Source organism: Podarcis filfolensis, assembly GCF_964270895.1.
Source record: "Podarcis filfolensis genome assembly, chromosome: 5".
NCBI lineage: Eukaryota > Metazoa > Chordata > Lepidosauria > Squamata > Lacertidae > Podarcis > Podarcis filfolensis.
In genome coordinates this window covers 83291268-83314300 of record NC_139608.1, presented here as the reverse complement: position 1 = coordinate 83314300, position 23033 = coordinate 83291268, and the positions used below count along the sequence as shown (strand labels likewise).

General features: G+C 44.2%; 3 long non-coding RNA genes across 6 annotated transcripts in view; 2 read left to right on the top strand and 1 right to left on the bottom strand.

The window, feature by feature from the left end:
• Positions 1-14588, bottom strand: part of LOC310763029 — a 39261-nt gene extending 24673 nt beyond the window's left edge. For all 4 annotated transcript variants that reach the window (XR_014548396.1, XR_014548397.1, XR_014548398.1 and 1 more), the window contains exons 1-2: positions 14435-14588; positions 14090-14202 (exon numbers count right to left, since the gene is read on the bottom strand). This is a non-coding gene — a long non-coding RNA (uncharacterized lncRNA). The remainder of the gene's footprint in view (positions 1-14089; positions 14203-14434) is intronic.
• LOC310763083 lies at positions 110-7063 on the top strand. Its single transcript, XR_014548466.1, has 3 exons — positions 110-861; positions 2202-2590; positions 6988-7063. It is a non-coding gene; the product is annotated as an uncharacterized lncRNA (long non-coding RNA).
• A 1540-nt stretch (positions 14589-16128) lies between the features above and the next one.
• LOC310763076 lies at positions 16129-22738 on the top strand. The gene is made up of 3 exons (XR_014548457.1): positions 16129-16220; positions 21496-21602; positions 22308-22738. It is a non-coding gene; the product is annotated as an uncharacterized lncRNA (long non-coding RNA).
• Positions 22739-23033: the final 295 nt, after the last annotated feature.

The following is a 23033-nucleotide window of genomic DNA, read 5'->3' as shown; positions in this document are numbered from 1 at the left end:
TAATATAGAATACTTCACATTTCAGAATATACCTTTTAATGCAGCATCTCCCTTGGGGTTTGGTATGCATTCTGTGCCTTAACACATATATGCTGGAAGTGGCAAACTCTAGAGTATTATTTTATTTATTGCATCTATATCTCACCTTTTTCTTCAAGGAGCTCAAGGTGGCATACATGGTTCTTTCTCCTCCACATTTAATCCCCACCACAATCCAGTGATGTAGGATAGGCTGAGAGGCAGTGACTGGCTCAACGTCTCCCTGTAGGTTTAATGGCTGAATGGGGATTTGAACCCTGGTCTCCCAAGTCCTAGTCTGCCACTCTACCCACTACTGCAGGTGTTTCAGACTATATCTCCCATTGGTTTTAGCCAGTATTTAGCCAAGGAAATTGGGGGGTGGGGTCCAAAGTATCTGCAGGGCATCAGGTCATGTGGGATGCTGTTACAGAGCCTGGCAGTTGGCTTAACAGATATATTTCTGGACCACAGACCAATGAACGTAGAAACGGAATGGCTTCAAGCTGGTCCTACCTGCCCAGAGAAACAGAAATCATCATGAAACAGCATATCCATAACCAGGAACTGTGTACGCCAGTCTCTTTAGCATAACAGCAGGTGAGGATAGAGTCGTTTCACAATGAGTGCCATTGTTGCATCATGCTGACATCACAGGCAAAGCCTTGCTATGAAAGAAAAGATGGAGGGAGACCTGAAGGTGGGAAGACTACAGTGGTGGGATGCTGTTGGCCCATGGCATTCTGGAAGAAAAAGCGTCCTCAACCAAACCCAGATTGTTTTACAAGACAGGGGGCTTGAAGAAACCACCAGGATCAAATCATCACAACCTGAACCGATCTAGTGATTTGTGTGCACCTCTTTTAAATGGATGCTTTGAAACCCAACAAGTGATACGTATTTGTTAGAACTACAGAGTTTCTTCTGATGATTCAACCAGATCTATAAAGATATTACACGGTAACGGGCCATGCAAACAAGGTCAACATTTAGGGGATTTGTCTGGTGAATTGAGAGCCTTTTCCTGCATCAGCACACTCATCTTGTCACCCCCCACCTTATCAGCAGTCAAGCCTTTTTTTGCTGAGGCTTCTGTAGTTTGTGGGTTGCAGTTCCAATTTTGCAGCCCTGCTGATAGCCACCTTTAAGGGCAGGCGAAAGGGCATACTGTGCTTAGCACAATGCATAATGGAAACAAGTCACAATGTAAGCAAATGTTTCCTTTGCTCTTTCTCTTTCTGCCCTGAGAACCAACTAGTAGAAAGGTAGTGTGCAAGGCATATCAAATAATTGAAGGCTGTCATTTTCAGTGGCCTCCCCAGGAAGATAGTCGTGTGTGTTCCAGCCCGGACTCTAGAGAGAGGATTCACAGATTAATTTTAAGTAATTGCCAGTCCGTGGTGAGCTTACTGTCTCTTGCTTGGCTACCCATTGCTGATCAACTGCCTGAAGCAATGCAGCATTTGTCTATTTCTGAGCTTGATCATTCTCTCATGTGCTCAGGCAGTAACTGTACTCGTCCCTTGGCTATAGGGTGCACATCCACCTTGCTTATTCCCTTGTCCACAGCTTTGTGCAGCGAGCGGTAAGCCCAGGAATATGGCAACCTTCGTGCCTTCATGGAAAACTTATTCCCAAAGGCTGCCAGCATGTCTGTTGCTCCTCTGCATTCAACTCTGGAAATCCTGGTTGGTCAACAGAGACAGAACTGTTGTAGACTGCCAGGAGAAGAGCAAAGCTGCAGAAGGACTATGCAGCTCTTGTTGCTCATTTTGTACAAGATTGTAGCTCTACAAGAATTTGTTTAGCTTAGCCTCTTAACAATCCTATGGTCATTTTCATCAGGGGAAACTAAGGCAGGGAGGTGGCTCTTTGCCAAGTGGCTGAGAATCTACGTTTTCCTGAAAATATGCTTCAGTGGCATGCTGATCACTGGGCTGTTTTGTGTCAGCTTCTTCAAATGCTCTGGTTTGCAATCATTGTATCTCCAGGCCCATTAGGCAGCCACTCAGATACTGGGGTTGGGAAAGATCTCTCTGCTTTTGGTCTCAGAGAGCCACACTGCTAGTCAAAGTGTGGATGGAACTATAGTCTAATTCAGTGTTTGGACTCGATGGCCCTTGTGGTCTCTTCCAACTCTATGATTCCAATGAGTGTACAAATCCCTGCTTGTTTCTTGCCAGGGAATATTCATGCCTGCTATTTAGGAGTGCAGTTGAACTCAAGCATCTGTCAAAGCAATATCTGCCTTGCCTGGGAGCTGGTTTTACAGAGCCTGCCTTTCTTACGTGATCCTGTCTACCTCTTGCTTGCTGCAGGGCAACTCCTAGTCCCCTCTAGGAACTTTAACGCCCAGCAAGCTCACAGCCCAGCCAGAAGAGGACACCAGGGGGCGTTTAGATCCCATGCAACTCAAGCTCTCCAGTACCTTCCAATTTACAGAATCTTTGTGGCTCAGCACTCAACACATTGAGTGGGTTGACTCCCCCCGCCCCCGAATAACTAACAGTGCAATCCTGCATGTATCTATACAGAAGAAATTCCTGTTGACTTCCATAAGGCTTACTCCCAGGTAAGTGCATATAGGGTTGCAATCTAAGGGTGCTTCCAGACTGTTGCTATTTTTTTGGGGGGGGGAGATTCGATCACATGCCAGCAAATTCTGGCTGTGCAGTTATAGTTGACTGGGAGGTCCTCCTGCGGAACAAGCCCACTTCCTCAAAAAGATCTGACTTTTTGCCATAAGGAAAGTCATGGGTAGAATCATAGAATCATAGAATCATAGAATCATAGAGTTGGAAGAGACCACAAGGGCCATCGAGTCCAACCCCCTGCCAAGCAGGAAACACCGTCAGAGCACTCCTGACATATGGTTGTCAAGCCTCTGCTTAAAGACCTCCAAAGAAGGAGACTCCACCACACTCCTTGGCAGCAAATTCCACTGTCGAACAGCTCTTACTGTCAGGAAGTTCTTCCTAATGTTTAGGTGGAATCTTCTTTCTTGTAGTTTGGATCCATTGCTCCGTGTCCGCTTCTCTGGAGCAGCAGAAAACAACCTTTCTCCCTCCTCTATGTGACATCCTTTTATATATTTGAACATGGCTATCATATCACCCCTTAACCTCCTCTTCTCCAGGCTAAACATGCCCAGCTCCCTTAGCCGTTCCTCATAAGGCATCGTTTCCAGGCCTTTGACCATTTTGGTTGCCCTCCTCTGGACACGTTCCAGTTTGTCAATGTCCTTCTTGAACTGTGGTGCCCAGAACTGGACACAGTACTCCAGGTGAGGTCTGACCAGAGCAGAATACAGTGGCACTATTACTTCCCTTGATCTAGATGCTATACTCCTATTGATGCAGCCCAGAATTGCATTGGCTTTTTTAGCTGCCGCGTCACACTGTTGGCTCATGTCAAGTTTGTGGTCAACCAAGACTCCTAGATCCTTTTCACATGTAGTGCTCTCAAGCCAGGTGTCACCCATCTTGTATTTGTGCCTCTCATTTTTTTTGCCCAAGTGCAATACTTTACATTTCTCCCTGTTAAAATTCATCTTGTTTGTTTTGGCCCAGTTCTCTAATCTGTCAAGGTCGTTTTGAAGTGTGATCCTGTCCTCTGGGGTGTTAGCCACCCCTCCCAGTTTGGTGTCATCTGCAAATTTGATCAGGATGCCCTTGAGTCCATCATCCAAGTCGTTGATAAAGATGTTGAATAAGACCGGGCCCAAGACAGAACCCTGTGGCACCCCACTAGTCACTCTTCTCCAGGATGAAGAGGAACCATTGATGAGCACCCTTTGGGTTCGGTCAGTCAGCCAGTTACAAATCCACTGAGTGGTAGCATAGTCAAGACCGCATTTTACCAGCTTCTTTACAAGAATATCATGGGGCACCTTGTCAAATGCCTTGCTGAAATCAAGGTAGGCTACATCCACTGCGTTCCCTTCATCTACCAGGCTTGTAATTCTGTCAAAAAACGAGATCAGGTTAGTCTGACATGACTTATTTTTCAGAAATCCATGCTGACTATTGGTGATCACAGCATTCCTTTCTAGGTGCTCACAGACTGTTTGCTTAATGATCTGCTCCAGAATCTTCCCTGGTATTGATGTCAGACTGACTGGGCGGTAATTATTTGGGTCCTCTCTTTTCCCCTTTTTGAAAATAGGGACAACATTTGCCCTCCTCCAGTCTGCCGGGACTTCGCCTGTTCTCCAGGAATTCTCAAAGATGACTGCCAGTGGTTCTGAAATCACATCTGCCAGTTCTTTTAATACTCTTGGATGCAGTTCATCTGGCCCTGGAGACTTGAATACATCTAGACTAGCCAAGTATTCTTGTACTATCTCCTTAGTTATTCTGGGCTGTGTTTCCTCTGCTGAATCATTTGCTCCAAATTCTTCAGGTCGGGCATTGTTTTCTTTATCGGAGAAGACTGAGGCAAAGAAGGCATTGAGGAGTTCAGCCCTTTCTGTGTCCCCTGTTTGCATTTCACCATCTTCTCCTCTGAGTGACCCCACTGTTTCTTTGTTCTTCCTTTTGCTACGAACATACCCATAAAAGCCTTTTTTGTTGCTTTTAACCTCTCTAGCAAGCCTGAGTTCATTCTGTGCTTTAGCTTTTCTGACTTTGTGTCTACACGTGCTGGCTATTTGTTTGAATTCCTCTTTGGTGGTTTCCCCCCTTTTCCATTTTTTGTACACATCCTTTTTTAATCTTAACTCAGTTAAAAGTTCTTTAGATAGCCACCCTGGCTTCTTTAGGCACCTTCCATGTTTCCGTCTCATTGGTATTGCCTGAAGTTGTGCTTTTACTATCTCCCTCTTAACAAACTCCCAGCCATCATGAACTCCCTTTCCTTTTAGTATTACTGTCCATGGGATCTCACCAAGCACTTCCCTAAGTTTTATGAAGTCGGCTTTCTTAAAGTCGAGAAATTGAGTCCTAGTATGCTTGGCTGCTCCTTTCCGCTGTATAGTAAACTTCAGAAGAGCATGATCACTCGCGCCTAATGATCCTTCCACTTCTACCCCACTAACCAGGTCATCAACATTGGTTAGGACCAGATCTAAAATGGCTGTTCCTCTTGTTGCTTCTCCCACTTTCTGGACAATGAAGTTGTCTGCAAGGCCAGTGAGGAATCTGTTTGACCTTATGCTCTTGGCTGAGTTTGACATCCAACAAATATCCGGGTAATTGAAGTCCCCCATTACTACTATCTCCCTTCCTTTTGCATGCTTGGCCATCTGTTCCAGGAAGGCATCATCTATGTCCTCCGTTTGGCTTGGGGATCTATAGTAAACTCCCACAATGAGGTCACTGTTATTCTTCTCTCCCTTAATTTTGACCCAAATGCTCTCACTTTGGCTTTGAGGTTCTAAATCTTGGATCTCTTCGCAGGTATACACACCCCTGACATATAACGCCACTCCTCCTCCTTTCTTGTCTGGTCTGTTTCTCTGAAATAGATTGTATCCCTCCATTATTACATTCCAATCGTGGGACTTATCCCACCAGGTTTCAGTGATTCCTATTATGTCATATTTAGTTTGCTGTACCAAGAGCTCAAGCTCATCTTGTTTATTTCCCATACTTTGCGCATTAGTGTACAGACATTGAAGTCCATTAATCATTCCCCCGTGTCTCTTATTTAAGGGTAAATGTGCTGGGAAGTGTGGGATAACACTTGGTTTGGTGCAACATCTCCCTCACTTCCAGCAAGTAAATCAGAACAAGTGCTCATTGAGTAGCCAATGTCATCTAATCTCCCTGCACACAAATCAGGACAAATGGCCAATAAACAGGTTGTCTGGTCTGGAAACACCCTAAATCTGCAAATAGGAGACCGTGTGCCAAATACTTCCTTTAACTACCCTCCAGCTCATCAGCATGATATGCAAAAGACAGTGGGAGCACAGTCAAGCAGAAAGTTATTCTGCAGAAGACAGCAAAGTATAGTGGTTAGAGCCTGTGCCCCTCCAGTTATGGTTGGCCTCCAACTGCCATCATCCCCAGTCAGCTTAGCCAATGGTTTTAGAATGATGGGAGTTGTAGTCCAGCAACATCACGGGGGCGGGGTGTCCGCAGGCTCCCCAACCCATATAGAATCTTAGTATCATAGAGAAGGAAGAGGCCCCCGTGGGTCATCAAGTCCAACCCCCTAAAATGGAGGAATCTCAGCTAAAACATCCATGACAGGTTGGCCACCCAACCTCTGCTTTAAAACCTCCAAAGCATTGGACTAGGAGCAGATTGATCATGCCAGTTTAATCCCCACTCAGCTAAGAAGCTCACTGGTTGACATTCGGCCACTCGCAAGCTTTCAGTCTAACCTTCTTCACAGGGTTGTTGTGTGAATACAATGAAGAGGTGGCGAGAACCTTGTAGGCTGCCCTGATCTCCTTGGAGGAGGGGCAGGATGGAGACGTAACTTCTAATAACTGAGATGTTTTAAAAGCTACATTGAAATGAATAGGAACCGTGCAAGAGCTGTTGTAGCACGGCTCGCATTCCTTTCAATGGGCTTTGTGCTGGGCTGTACCCAAAAGTGCGTTTCGCTTCCCTTTTTCTGTGAACGCAGACTGTGCACAGGGCGGGGGAGAAATCTGCAATAGTGACAGGATTTTTAATGGCGCCTCACCTTAAATGCATTTTAAAATATGTAAATCAATAAAAAAATTATTTGTAATAGCTGCGCTAAGAGTACTGGTTAGCCTTGCCGCGGAATGAATTGCAGGCTCCAGGCTCGATTACCATACATCGTGGGAGCTGTAGTTAGGATTAATCTGTCAAAAGGGATGGTTTAGTGTTGATGAATATGACATGTGACCATTAATGATGTTGATTTTATCTCCTGAGATTAGCAAGATTTACTTCAGATGGATAATAATGTCATTTGCTTGATGCGGTAGATCTGTTTACGAGCTGATTAAATTGTGAGGCCTTGCTTCATTTCATGCTATTTGCTTTACAGCTTCATCACGGCAATCACAAAAGCTGTGGAAATGTCCCACATCCCATGTCACAATAAATCATTGTTTAAGATTGCAGCTATGTATTTAGCAGTTCAGTTTTCCATAGGCCGCACATTCCTTAATGAATATGTAATTGGGAACACATTAAAAAAAGATTTTTGGGGAGCATACGGCTTTAGAAAGGTAGTAGCATTGCGGGGGCTGTGGGGAATCAGCCCTCTATCTTTTAATTGAGATTAAGGAAGCATTTGAGTAATTAGCTGTAACAAATTGCCTTATTATTTAGACAGCAAAATAAACGGTTGTGTTTTTTTATTAAAAAAAAAATCCATGTGTGGCAAGAATTATTATCATAAATCAATGCAAACGTGACAGCCGAACTACGATGAAGGAGGCTTGCAAGCAAAGTATATTTTCTGCCTACTTACTTTTTGCATTTCAGTAAAAAGTATCAGAAGCCCACTTTAAAAAGAGTAGAGTGCTTTCGCCCCAGAGGCTGGAGGTTATGGGAATGCCCACAGTGCCACTGGAAACCACTGGGTCAATAACAGTAATATATATAAGAGCATTGCAGTATGAGAACAGCCCCAATTTATGTATTTGCTGGTGAAAAAAGGACTTGCGTGCTACAATTTCATAAAAAGTATAAAAGCGGTTAACAACAACTATATACACACAGTGAAAACGACACAAACGTTTGAAAACCTATCAGATGGACTCAAACCACAGGTCAGTTCTCGTACTCAGTGTTCAGGAGGTTATGAGCAGGATATCTGAAGATGCTGGAATAAACCCATAGCTCAATGCTAGAGCAAATGTTTTTGCATGCAGAAGATCCCAGATCCAATCCTTAATAAAGTGTGGAGGGGGATTCCTGCCTGAATCCCTGGAGAGCCTCTACCAATCCATGTAGACCATAGATGGACCAGTGATCTGACTAGTGCCTTGTCCATCTCTTGCTATTTGCCCTGACACCACAGAGCCTAGGACTTGCCAATCAGAAGGTCAGCGGTTCGAATCCCCGCGACAGGGTGAGCTCCTGTTGCTCGGTCCCTGCTCCTGCCCACCTAGCAGTTCAAAAGCACGTCAAGTGCAAGTAGATAAATAGGTACTGCTCTGGCGGGAAGGTAAATTGCATTTCTGTGTGCTGCTCTGGTTTGCCAGAAGCGGCTTAGTCATGCTGGCCACATGACCTGGAAGCTGTACGCCGGCTCCCTCGGCCAATAAAGCGAGATGAGCGCTGCAACCCCAGAGTCGGTCACGACTGGACCTGATGGTCAGGGGTCCCTTTACCTTTACCTTTACTGGTGTTCAGAGATATATTCATATAGAGATATTTCATTTTGCTATGATTGCTGTTACCTACGGTTAGGCCTGTTCTCCAAGCTACTTACAAATGCCACTGGATGTCAGGTTGTTCCCCATCCTCCCCACCCCACTGCAACATTTGCATATTCTTCCCAGTATTGTGATGTCATCGCACTGAGCAGTTCTCTGGTGACAGCCAGCGATGAGAAGCAAAGGCAAGGAAACATGGGATAGGATGTCACCACAGTAACTGTGCCTGAACACTGTGAGCAGAGGGGAGAGAACTCAACTGCCATTGTGGCAGTGGAAAACATCATTGTATATCCTTTCATTGTGTCTAATAGTACTTCTTTTTATCTGTGCTGATCCTTCTCCCAATCATTTTCACTAGAGGACCCCATTCTAGTATTAAATGAAAAATGTGGGGGGGGGGATCTCTGCTCATTTTCTCCACAGCATTCATGATTCTATCAGCCTCTCTTATGCCCTCCATTGTTTAAAGTTTTCTTAACAAAGGGGGGGGGGGGGAACAGCTCCAAATGCTTTCGATGAATCCAAAAACACGTAAATCACAAGGCGCTAGTAATTAGCCCATGCTAATGACACTGTAGTTAAGACTGTTTGAATATTTTCATTATAATGCCTACCCCCTTTTTCATCGGAAATGAAAAGACTGGAGATAAATATGGGTTGTTGTTCACATGAAGAAAATTTGCATGCAAAGGACCAGAACCACACTCAGTCTCTCTGGTTTTAATCTGCTTTATCACAGTCATTGAAATCACTGCTAAAAATAAGAGCAAGGAAAAAATCACCGCGACATCTTAGGCTTCCTTTTAACCAGTTTTTTAATGCAATTTTCAATGCAGCTGAAAGAAATAGCTATAGAGAAGTAGTAACGATTGTCCGCCCCTCTTTCTTGGTGAAAACAGAGCAAGAGACTGTGAGTCGCTTCATGCATTATGTTTTTGGCACACACCTTAAAACATAAGCATACTTCTTTAAAAAGTGAGTATGACAAAAACATGGGCTTTATACAGATTCCACACCTTAAAGAGCCGTTATTTGCTGCTGCTTCCTTGATGAGTTCAAGATGCCTTTCTGCAAAAACATGTGAAATGGATAGCTATATTTCCTTGTTTGTGGGATCCAAAGAGAGGAAACAAAAGAGCAGAGAATAGCAAGTGAAAGCTTTGTTTCTCTTGTACACCAATAAAATGGTTGACATGGAAGTCAGTTTGGTTAATTCAAGTCAATAGAGAGCTGCACTAGACCTACAGAGACCCAGAGATTCAAGTATCTTCTCAGCCATGAAGCTCAGCTGAGGTGACTTTGGCCCAGTCAGTTTCCCTCAGCCAAACTCACCTCACAGTTCTTTTAAGGACACATTGTGAAACTGTAAGGGGGGGGCAGGAAACACCTCATAAACAACCCTGAGCAGCTTGGAGGGTGGGCAGAATAAATATTGTAATAATTAAATGACCAAAGGAAGGAAATGTGATTGTTTTCTGTAATGGAACAGATCTTATGTAACGCAGGTTATAGTATGAAGAGGAATTTCTCCCTCAGCAAATTATGTGCTGCAGGCAAAACAATATATCCTTTTTCCTATGTTATTGAATGCTAAGTCTTTTCTGCCTTAACCACTTGGCAAGTTCACCATCTGTATAAAATAATCTGTGGCAGGTGACCTCCAATAGGAAAGTCCTTGCAGCTAGAGCTGCTTTTTAAGGAGCAGCTTGTCTCAGACCCTCCAAGTTTCCCTATTTTCCAGGGACATCCCTAATGTAGACAAGCTGTCCCCGTTTCTGATTTGATCCCAGAATGTCCCACTTTTCCTTAGTAAGTCCCTATTTTCATTGGAGGGTTTGGTAGAATGTTCCTACTTTCATTGGGAAAATGTTGGCGGGTATGGTGTTATCTAACCCCTGAGCCATCTGAAGGCAGACTTGTATAGGGAAGTTTTTTTAAAAAAAATGTTTAATGTTTTATTGTGTTTTATATATATTGGAAGCTACCCAGAGTGGCTGGGGCAACCCAGTCAGACAGGTGAGGTATAAATAGTAAAATTATCCTTATGGAATGGAACGTCCCTGTTTTTGTTGGAGAAATGTTGGAGGATATGTTGTCTTCCATGCTTCCACATCATCGTTTTCAGATTTTAAGTTCAAGATTCCTGTTCCAAGTGCTGCTTATTTGTTTTCATGTTCAGAACAAGGTATGGTGGGACCTGGTCAGGTCAGGTTCCCCTGCTGCCCCTCTCCGCCCTTCCCTCCCTATCTTGTCCCATCTTGCTCTGCAACCTTGCTCTTTAAAAAATAAGATTTTGTTAAAGCTTTTTCATAATACAATAAAAGAAACTAAACTCATCTAAATGTCTTCTTTAAGACGTAAGAGGGATTGAGGTGTATCCTGGAATTTTAGGTTAGCACAACTGAAGCAGATTAAAGTGCCCTGTCGCCCTAGCACAACAAAACCACTTAACAACAACAACAGACTTTTGCGAGTTTGGAAAGTGGCATGGAAATGCACTGAAAATGGATTCCAAGGGGTTTAGGCAGCAGCAGCTGAGCCTGAGTAAGGAAGGAGGCAGCAACTTGAAACGTAAGCTAGCAAAATGGTGGTGAGCAGCCCTGCAAGTGGCTAAAGGCAGCAGCAAATGTGTCAGAGTCACTTGTCTATAACCCTCTCTTGATCTGCCACCCGAGGCAGGAATCTCTACTTACCTAATGGAAGAGCCGGTCCTGTATATCATGACATATTTATTTTTGTGATTTATTTTTAATATTCTGTTAAGGTTTGGCTTGGCTTGAGAGGAACACCTTGTAATATTAATACATCTTTATATATGAAATATATTGTCAGGGGCTCGGGAGCAGGAGCACAGGGGAGAGAGGAAATGGAGAGCGAAGGGGAAGAATCCGAGGGCAGCGTAGGGGAGTATGACAGTGACCCGAGAGATTCCATGAGCTTCTCCAGCGAATCAGAAGATTCCCAGAAGGGGGCGCCGATGGTCAGGGCAAGGGGGGTCCCAGGGGGGACGCACCAGAAACAAGGAGCCAGCGGGGAACCCCAAAGCAGCAGCGGGGGATCAGGACCAGTTTCCCCACCAGAGCGTAGTGGGGGGGAAGAGTCACATGTGTCAGGGCCAGCGTCTCCTCCAGCGGGGAGAGAGGATGAGTCAGGGCTGACCACGCCTCCATCGGAGAGTGGGGAAACGGAGGGGAGGTCAGTTGCAGCTAGCCTCCCCGAAGGGGGAAGCAGTGACAGCAGCAGTGAAACGGTCAGGAGGAAAGTTGCTGGCTGGGCGCGCGTGCCAAGTTCAAATGTACAGGCGTGGGGGACAGCAGGAGACCCGGATTGGGAACCAGCTCCTAAAGCCCGCCGGAGGGAGGGGGAAGGCTCAGGGGATTCAGCGTCAGAAGAGTCTAGAAAGGGCGAGACCCCGACGGACAGGCGGAACCAGAGGCTGAAAGAACAGAGGAAGAGGTGGAGCAAGGCTAGAGTCTTAAACTGGTGTCTGGGGGGAGGAGATTCAGACGGAGCATCAGTGATCTAGAGTTTGAGACGTAGAGCTGCACGCTGCAGCTCTGGAAGTGAAACTGAACTTCAATAAAGACTTTCGTACTTAACAACGAAGCGGCGTTGGTCCTTTGTGAGCTGGGACCTCGGGCAGCTCTGACATATATAAATAAATTTCATACGCGCTTTATTCCAGGTTAAGCAAACTGTCTTTGTTGATGAGATTGCCATATCTCTTAAGTTACAGTTCTGGGTGTGTTGTATGCCGAAAGGACTGGGTGGGGTTGTACATGTTTAATTCTTGATTTGAAAGTGTGAAATTACATGCAATAGATGGCTTCACAAGCTCAAAATTTAAAAGCCTTTTTTACCCCCCCTAAGAGGATGTGGGTGGGAGGACAACTCCGGAAAGATGAGGAAATCTGTTATTGACTTCTTTGAAGCAACACTATTCTGAGAGTTCCCAACATGAAATTTGGTTACTTTGGCAAACTATGCCATGAGACGACATGTTGATTGTGGGCACTCTCAGAGGTGGGGGAACTGGCAAGAGAAGAAAGCAAAGTGCTTAAGGTAAGAGTTTGTAACATTTCACAGAACCTCTGGGGGAATACGGAACTCAAGAATCAATGGACCTCTGGTTGAAATACCCTGCCCTAAACAAAGAACCAGAGAATAGTGAAAGGATTGCAGCCATGCATGGAGATATGGGACTTCACTGATTAGCAACAAGGTAAAGGGACCCCTGACCATTAGGTCCAGTCGTGGCCGACTCTGGGTTTGCGGCGCTCATCTCGCTTTATTGGCCAAGGGAGCCGGCATACAGCTTCCGGGTCATGTGGCCAGCATGACTAAGCTGCTTCTGGCGAACCAGAGTAGTGAACAGAAACGCCGTTTACCTTCCCGCCAGAGCAGTACCTATTTATCTACTTGCACTTCGACATGCTTTCCAACTGCTAGGTTGGCAGGAGCAGGGACCGAGCAACGGGAGCTCACCCCGTTGCGGGGATTCGAACCGCCGACCTTCTGATCGGCAAGTCCTAGGCTCTGTGGTTTAACCCACAGCACCACCCCCGTCCCTCTGTTTAGCAACAAAGCCAGCTGCTATTGTTTTGCTGCATGTTCTGCACATTTAAGCAGGCAAACTTCACCACGTTAACCACATCCATTGGTTGTCTGTATTCACCCTCTAATTAATTGTTCTTGTGTATTATCACAGTAACTTTCTATAAAGGAAACTCACCTGGTAATGAGCAGAAATGGTTTTTACAGAGTTGGTAAACCTCTGTCTGGCATGTACCAGTTCAAACTGTAGCAGGACAGAATCAGATAATTGATTGTTGCTCCGGGCAAGCCCTCCCTGCACATAGAACACTAGCATGTCAGGGAGAAGACTAGGCTAAAACACGTTTCCACAATACCTAGTTTTCATGATAGGTTATGCATTTTTTGACCACTTTCCCCATCTGTAGTCTGAAGTGGTGTAGCCTTGATACAGGTTAACCACCACAGTGAGACCTAATTTTCAGACAAACAAAAATACTGGTGATTATTTCTCTCTTTTAAAACTGGGATTTTCTGCTAGTTGTCCACTCAATATATAAAAGCATATCAAGACATTGAGTTTGGTTTTGTCTTTTGAAGATTCCCCAGTCTGCAATTGTAATGTGTTACATTTGTTAATACAGGAGTTGCCCAGTATCATTGGCTACTGAACAATGAATGCTTTGCTTTATAAACAATTTCTCTCTTTCTCTTTAAGTTTACACATCAGAAATTTGAAACAGAAGAACTGAACTCTGCTGAGAGGCTTGCTTTGTCTTTTATCTTCTGAATCATTGGTCAAGCTCACAAGGGTGTTCCAAAGTCTTTTAAAAAGCTAATTGACTTATAAGTGGTTTTCTTTAAACATAAAACCTGTCTAGCTCTTGATTCTTAGGAACCCACGAGGATAGATTTGGCCTGGCTTCCTGTGTGCCAGGGGTCTCTGAACCCTAGGAGAATGCTTTGCAAAATGAATTGGGCCATTCACAAAGAGGGTATATTTTAAAACCCAATTGCCTTAAAAAGCTTCATTTTGTATTTTTAGCTCTTCCCTGAGCACAAGCACTCCTTGGGGACACTGCCAGAAGCCTGGACTGCATTCATCCTTTGATTTCCTTAAACCTTTGTGTATTTACGCTTAATAACCAACATTAGTGACATTAAAATTCTACTCACTGCAAGCAGCAAATAATCCATTCTTGCCTCCTTTTTCCTTTGATAACTGACCTTTAATATAGATCCAAGCTTAAACTCTCCAAACAGTCATTTGCACACTCTCGCAGTAACATTCATCACTATTTTCAGATAATTGCCCGGACACATCAGTCAAGAGTTGGATCCTATATGAAAGAAAAGCAGAGATCCAGAGTGAAAGATTAGGGCTTGGGCAATTTTTAAGTGAATTTCAACTAAGGACAAACATCTCCCTGATATTTTATTGAGGTCAGTACTTAGATGGATATAATTAAAGGTATATAACTACTAGCGCGGCACTGACTATTTGCCATTTTTAATTTTGGGGTCAACACTAGCACTTTCTCCCCAAACTATCTAGAATGTGAGAATGCTCACCTTTATTTTCAATCCTGTTCAGTGCTGTTGTTTTCACAAGCTACTACTGCTGCAACTGGTTTTTCCTTTGGCTGACGCTCCTTTTTGCTTCTTGGATTAGTCACATGTGATAGTTCCACACAATTGGAGATTGTGTTTTAATACTACGTGTGTGATGATGTTACAGACAGCAAGTGAAGACTATTGAGAGTGGTGGCAAGCGAGGGCAATTCTGGTGTTTGGTGAACCATTTTTGCAAGGCATGCCAAAAAGTTCCTAAGAAAAGGAGAGAGCTTTTGACATTGCCAAAACCACATGTGGGGGAGAGAAATTGCTTTCAACTCAGTGCCAACATTCTAGAACAACACAAAGAACTCATAACACACCTCCTCTCAGCAACCAGAAACATCATAGCCAGACACTGGAGAGACCTGTCAGGAGTAAGCATGGACCGATGGTACCAAATAGTATGGGAAACAGCCCTACTAGAAAAATTAACCAATAAACTGAAACTGACATGGGGATAAATAGAAGAAGATGCCTTCACCCTGGTATGGCTCCCCTTTATCACACACATAGCCCAACAAGACAATGACAAGAATCCATCAACAACATACGAATCAATATGGCTAACCTGATTCAAACACACACACACACACCCCACTCACACATGAAAACAAAGTTCAGCACAGCCAATCACAAGCAAACAACCACACCCTAGGTCAACCCCAACCTCTCTCACCACCAAAAGAACACAAGCGAATAGCAAAGAGAACCCGCACAAACGACGCTGACACAAAACCCCACACATACATTAAGCAAATTAGACACATTGCCTCCCAACCCCAACCCCACTCCCCTTTCCCCCCTCCACCTCTCCCCCCCCCCTTTTCTTCCTAATGTAACCCTAATGTCTCAACAAATGAAACTGACCTATGGAAAATATAACTTGAAAAAAGTTACCTTGCACATACCTTTGTGAACCAAGAAAACTTTAATAATAAATAAATAAATAAATAAAACAACACCTAAGCAAGAAGCCAGCCTAACATAAATTCTTCCAATTTTTTTTTTCTTCATTCCATCCTAAATGTTTAGGGTGGGTGATAATACAGAAGTACGTAGTTCTGGTGACATCTCTCAAGATGATCCATAAAAAAAGAACCTGAATTTGCAATATTAAGTGTGCCGTAAGAATGTCCACAAACCTAGACAGCTTCTTAAAAAATAGAGACATCACCTTGCCAACAAAGGTCCATATAGTAAAAGCTATGGTTTTCCCAGTAGTGATGTATGGAAGTGAGAGCTGGACCATAAAGAAGGCTGATCGCCGAAGAATTGATGCTTTTGAATTATGGTGCTGGAGGAGACTCTTGAGAGTCCCATGGACTGCAAGAAGATCAAACCTATCCATTCTTAAGGAAATCAGCCCTGAGTGCTCACTGGAAGGACAAATTGTGAAGCTGAGGCTCCACTACTTTGGCCACCTCATGAGAAGAGAAGACTCCCGGGAAAAGACCCTGGTGTTGGGAGAGATGGAGGCACAAGGAGAAGGGGACGACAGAGGATGAGATGGTTGGATAGTGTTCTCGAAGCTACCAGCATGAGTTTGACCAAACTGCGGGAGGCAGTGGAAGACAGAAGTGCCTGGTGTGCTCTGGTCCATGGGGTCACGAAGAGTCGGACATGACTAAACGACTAAACAACAATAACAAAAGAATGTCCACTGGTCTAAAGAGTTATCCGTTCTTGGTTGGACTGGGGAGTTACTTCCTTGGTCAGCCATGAAATTACCCAATGGCCTTTGGTAAGTCGTCTAACCTACCTCCCAGGAATGCCGTGAAGACTAAATCCAAAAAAATTGGATGTTCTCGATCTAGAGTTCCCTAGGAAGAATGGTGGAAGTTTTAAAAAATAAATAAAATGCTTCTTTGTAGCTGATTAGCAAGCCGTTCACCTCACTGAGTCTGCCTGCATTTCAGGAAAACATTTGTGTGCTTCCATTTTTGGATCTGAAAGCAGTTGATTACATGGATATTTGTTCCCGCCACATATTACTGCAATACATAGAGAGGGGTAAATTTTGGCCTGCTTTATGATGTTAAAATTCTATTTACGGTACTCAATACAAACTAATGATTAAAGAAAATACCAGTAAGCGATCAATTGTTGGCATTCCAACGTGCTCGATAGATTACTTATGACCAATCTGCTAATTGCAATGTGTGACTCAAGCCGCTCACTTATAATATGTAGCAGTAATGTAGTTCTTTAAACAAACGTGTTTAGCATTATGGATTCCCTGTTAAGTGGGATGTTTTCTTGGGAACTGAAGTAGTTTCTCTCAAATATATATCTTTTATATAATAAGGCAACAGTCAGTGCAAGGCCAGTTCCTTCCCTAGCAGAAATGGAGACCGCAATGCATCAGAGAGTTACTTGTCAGGCCTCGATAAAATGAATGGCAACTGTATTATAGCACAGTGGATGGAATCACACCTTTTACACCACCCCCAAGGACTGGTGGAGGAAGAGGACTGAGGGGGGAGCACACTGCCCCCGGCAGTGCGATCCCCAGGGTGCCATCGCGGCTGTCCCCCTGCCCGCGCTGGGCGCCCAGGCCCCAGGATGCGCACCAGCCCCGCCCCCACCTGCTCTCTGCCCCCCCCCGCCCCTGGTGCCGGAGCATGAAGCTCCGCCACTACCCCCAAGAGCTCACCAAATAGCCCATCTTGCTTTCTAAAACATAGCATGACTTTTTGAGGTACAGTGGTACCTCACGTTACATACGCTTCAGGTTACATACGCTTCAGGTTACAGACTCCGCTAACCCAGAAATAGTGGTTCAGGTTAAGAACTTTGCTTCAGGATGAGAACAGAAATTGTGCTCTGGCGGCGCAGCGGCAGCAGCAGGAGGCCCCGTTAGCTAAAGTGGTGCTTCAGGTTAAGAACAGTTTCAGGTTAAGTACGGACCTCCGGAACGAATTAAGTACTTAACCTGAGGTACCACTGTATTAGAATCCAGCCTGACCTTGGCTGTAATCACACCCCCAACATACCCTCATGTTCCTCCCACCAGTAGATTTTGGAGCTATGAGTGTTGTGCGCACAAAGATAGTACCTTTGCAGAGAGAGAGAGAGAGAGAGAGGCTTCTACCCACACAGTTTGGTTTCCTAGAAAGCTTACAAGATGATGTATATGTCAGGAAGCGAAACCACATGGGCAGATGTTTTCGTGCCTATCCAAAACAGAGACTGCCACAACCATGTCAAGAAATGTACAAACGAAGTGGGTTTCAGACAGCCAGGCTGAGTCACATCAGTTTCATTTTAACAAAAGGAAAAATGTATTCTGGAAGAGTTTCCTGCACACCAATCAACAGAAGTTTCTAGTCCATTAAAATGTTTTGTTTGCTTATAGGGCTTATGTGCCTCCTTTCAGGACAAAGCACACGCGAAGTGGATTAGGAAATATCATTTGCTTCAAATGCACAGAAGCAACATTTGGCTTCCAAGAAGTTTTATAGAACAAGCCACTTGCAATACTTCTAGTCCAGGCCTGCAGTAGCTTCCTTTTATCAATCCAGCTGTCACTCATAATGGCTGGTCAATTCAGCAAAGTTGTCCCCACAGGCATATGCCTTCCTCCGCCCTCATTCCACTTCCTGCCATGGATAATCTGATGCCTTGGTCCATGCTTTGCTAGTTCTAATAGTGGGCAGGTTTTAGAATTCGAACAGTGCTCCTTTTCAGGTATAACTGCCTTGACTTTCTGTGCCCAACTAACCATCCACATCTGCATGATAGACAGTAATTGAGCAGATCACAGAGTTGGGTCTATTTGCTCAACGTTGCCTTTTTGTGCCCACATTCATAATAATAATAAATTTTTATTTATATCCCGCCCTCCCCAGCCGAGGCCGGGCTCAGGGCGGCTAACAACAATAAAATAATACAACATTCTAAAATCATTTCATTAAAAAATTACTTCAAATCAAATTGATGGCAACCATTGGGCTAGAGTTCTGTGAAGATTGCCAAAGGAGGGAGTCCCTGGCCAAAGGCTTGGCGGAACAGCTCTGTCTTGCAGGCCCTGCAGAAAGATGTCAAGTCCCGCAGGGCCCTAATCTCTTGTGGCAGAGCGTTCCACTAGATCGGAGCCACAGCCGAAAAAGCTCTGGCTCTGGCTGAGGCCAGCCTAACCTCTCTGTGGCCACATTCATAATGTGAAAGGAAAAGGAAAGAACCGTCTCCCCCCCCCCCCCTCTCCTGGTTTGGCAAAAGCTTCTTTCGCCTGGCAGTCTGGAGGAGAGTCTTCAGCATCACGGGGGACCAGGCTTAGCCTCATGTAAACAGATTTCCATGCAATAGATCTCCCAAGCTTCCTCACCTCCGGGTGAAAGTGACCCTGTACAGACTGCTCAGAGCTTCCTATCCCTTGGAGGAAGATGAGCTCTAAAAAAATAAAAAGCAGTGTCTTTGATATGTTGTGCGTTCAGGATCACTGGCAGGTTCAATATTAGAGACAGGAAAAAGCACTGAACAGACAAGACAGATAGTTGTTTGGTTTGACAGCACTCCATCATGCACTCCAGCACAGTCTGCAAAAAAGGGGGGGGGGCAAGTCCACAGGAGAAAAAGAGCCTGCCATTTCAAAAAGAAGGAAAGAAGAATCTCTTTCTAGTTCTTCATTTTTCATACAAGAAAGACAAAACGGAGGTCTTTTAAACATAAAGGCTTGTTTCTCCCCTCCCAGCTTAACCAGCTTGGCTTGCCATTTGTATTTTCCTGTCCGTGCCACAGAAACCTTAATAAACCTTTTGCTCCTAAGGTGGTGAGGTTGCAGCTGTTACATTTCCGTCATTCAACCTTTTTTGGCTAGTTTCAGTCACTGTGATTCTTTTGAAAAATAAATAAAGCAAAGCAAAGCAGCTGCTTTGTACTTTATATGTGAGACCCCTATATAAATAAAAGCAAAACATCCATGTACCATCCCTCAGATTGTTAAAGAGAAACAGCAATCCTAGCTTTGCCAACTCAACTGGGGTTGGGTGAAGAGGCTGGCCTCTCAGCTACGTGGGGGCCAACAGGCAAGGCTAAGTCCTTTCCGGACATTTTTACTGAATATACTATGAATTCAGGGAGCCATCACATTGGCAGTCTGTGTCCCGGAGGGACGTGGGTGGCGCTGTGGGTTAAACCACAGAGCCTAGGACTTGCTGATCAGAAGGTCGGCGGTTCGAATCCCTGCGACGGGGTGAGCTCCCGTTGCTCGGTCCCAGCTCCTGCCAACCTAGCAGTTCAAAAGCACGTCAAAGTGCAAGTAGATAAATAGGTACCGCTCTGGCGGGAAGGTAAATGGCATTTCCGTGCGCTGCTCTGTTTCGCCAGAAGCAACTTAGTCATGCTGGCCACATGACCCGGAAGCTGTACGCTGGCTCCCTTGGCCAATAAAGCGAGATGAGCACTGCAACCCCAGAGTCATTCACAACTGGACCTAACAGTCAGGGGTCCCTTTACCTTTACTATGAATGCAGGGAGCCATCACATTGGCAGTCTGTGTCCCGGACATGTATACATTCCTTGCACTGTCTGAAAAGACCCCTGCACATACAGTTGCATGGATGTCTACACAACTCCTCTCCAAGCGTTTGGAAACTCTGGAAAAACAGCATTCCTCAGTGTGTACAGTTGTTTGTGTTGGCTTAGGTCTATGAACCTCCCAAAAGGCAGCAGGGTGGCATGGTTGAGCTGTAGGAATAGAAGGTGAAGAAGGAACAGTTAAATAATATTAAATGATTATTTGTAATGTGTTTAGCCCACCTTTCCACCCACACAGAATGATAATTCACTATCTTTTTTTAAAAAAACCGCTAAACAAAAATCAAAAGTGGGAGGCATACCAACTAGCAGAAACAGAAAGAATCAGTTCATACTAGGACAAACTTTAATTAAAGCTTTTTTAGGATTTAATTAAAGATTTTTCGGTACATCTTATCTTGTCTTCTTCAGGACTGCTGAAGTCCAGCCAGTAGATTCATCGCTAGTCTTTCTCCATTGATGTTCCATCAACCATCCTTGCTATTGCATTGCTTCAAGCTCTCAAACGACAACAACAAAACAGGTTGCTGATCAGGCTCTTGCAGACAGGAGAGGAAGTGTAGGCTAGACCATTTCTACCACCTAGATCTTTGCTCCATTTCAGAAGTCAGCTAGGTTCTCCGCAGGACCACCAGATGTGGCAAAGAGAAAGTCCCTCAGAATTAAATTTAAATTTTAATGCAAATGTATTGATCCATAAAAGTTGCTTTAAACAGTTTCATTGTATTATTTAAAAAAAAATCTTCCTTGATCCCACACTCTTCCCTTCCAGTATTGCCACAACAATTTTGTCCTACTCCAAAATTGACCCCCTGCTTTAGAGAAAAAAAATGCACATTGTCTCTAGTTGAGTCCTTTATCCATCCAGCCACACACATGTACGCACACAACAAAAGAGAACATCAAAGGAGCAGAAGAGTCGGGTAGAAGGAAAATAAAAGAAGTAAGAGAGAAAAAGATAAATGAATACAACAGTGTCACGCATGTCCCAAGTGGGAATGGCCAGGAAAGGCCACAGGGCGATGGTGTGGGAGAAGGAAGAGGGTGAAAGCCCAAAGAGCCAGCCAGGATCGCTGAAGTAGATTATATTCTCCTTTGGGCATCTTTCGTATCGACATTTTCCAACATGACTATTGAAGTTCACTGTTTCGGTTTGGTATTGGATTTTCATCACTGTCTTGTATTGGATTTCATCTCTGTCTTTTTGGAATTCCAGAGTGGTGCTGTTATCGTTCAGCTGATATTTCATACATTTTTATATATCGTGTTGCCTTTGAGTTACCCATTTTTGTGTTGGCTATTCCTCTAAGATGGGGCATATTCTAACAGGATATTTTGCTATGGTGGGGCACGTGGGTGTGTCACACATACCTGTTTCTGTTTTTCATAAATTTCCTTAAGCTCCGTCTTGTAAGAAAGGTGGGGTATAAGTCTAACTAATAAATAAATAAATATCCTCCTTCCCCTGTTTCTTATGGAAGTATTGGGATGCAACTCTACTTGCAATGGGAAAGAGTAGATAGAGAAAGGAACCTCCAGGTTTCCCAGACTGCCCTTTCTGATGTAACCTGTGCTAACCTTCCCTAAGGTACTAGATTTATACTCTTGCTGACATCATTTCCTGCTCCTCCTTCATCCTTACCTTGGGGACATATTTGTATGTCTGCTGCTGAGAGCACAGAACTTTGTCTCTCCAGCGTAGTTAGAACTAGGATCTGTTCTATCAAGCATGTATAGTGGTACCTCGGGTTACAGACGCTTCAGGTTACAGACTCCGCTAATCCGGAAATAGTACCTCAGGTTAAGAACTTTACTTCAGGATGAGAATAGAAATTGTGTGGCGGCGGCGGGGCGGCGGGAGGCCCCATTAGCTAAAGTGGTACCTCAAGTTAAGAACAGTTTCAGGTTAAGAACAGACCTCCAGAATGAATTAAGTTCTTAACCCAAGGTACCACTGTATTTCCTTTAATAAACTTAGCCTTTGGCTGATTGACATCTGGTGCCCTTTTTAATGTGTTGTGGAAGGGGGAATTATTGGCTTGTTTTTGTTCTTATTATGTGCGTATTTTGTTTTTATACTGTAATTTTATATTGTGAACCACCCTAAGATCTATGGATATAGAGCGGTATACAAATTGTTGTTGTTGTTGTTGTTGTTGTTGTTGTTATACCCCCCTAAACTCAATGTGATTACATCCAAAAATAGTGTGTGCTTCTCCAGCAGGAATTCAGTGTTCGGTTCAAACTTCTGCTGATGCAGTTAAACTCCAAATGCCATCCTTTTCTGTTGCAGATGAAAGAAGAATACCATCTCATTATTGCAGAGAAGGTCCTGCCCTGCTGCATGGACACAAAAGCATGGATTAATGAGGGCACAATCCTCCAATAAGTTCTCCTGCACAAACCCAAACCTCTGAAATGAATGGGCCATTGGTGCAGCTACCAGTCATTTCAATGGGCCTTGGAGCCAGTTTCTGTCATGTGAAAAATACATTTTTCTTCCTCTGTTTTTGTACACCTCAGCAATTTAATCCCTCTTTCCTCCCTCTGATTTACAAATTTAACAGACAGCAACAAGGCCGGGGGGATGGGAACATATTAGAGAATTACACATTTGAAAAGAAGAGAGAAGTCCCTCATCAAAGATGAGTGCTACAATAAAGCTTGGATAACGTTAGACAAATGACTACAGCATTTAAGAGACAATAAAACAATAGACTTTAATGTTATGATGCAGTAATTGTTTCCCATCCTGCAAGTAGCACAGCTCCCTCCTTTCAGTTTGATTTTGTATGACGATTGTTCTCATTTTTGGTCTATCCTGAACTGTGTGTGCACATACACCAGAGACTGAGTTATTATACCATAATGCTAGTTCTAGTTTCACAAGAACTTGCAAAACGCCCATCATTAGGACCTGCTGCTTGCACAGACCTCGAAATGGAGGTGCAGTTTGTCTCTTTGCCTAGCACACTCTTTTTGTGGAGATCACTCAGCCCAGTATGAGGGATTATAGTGC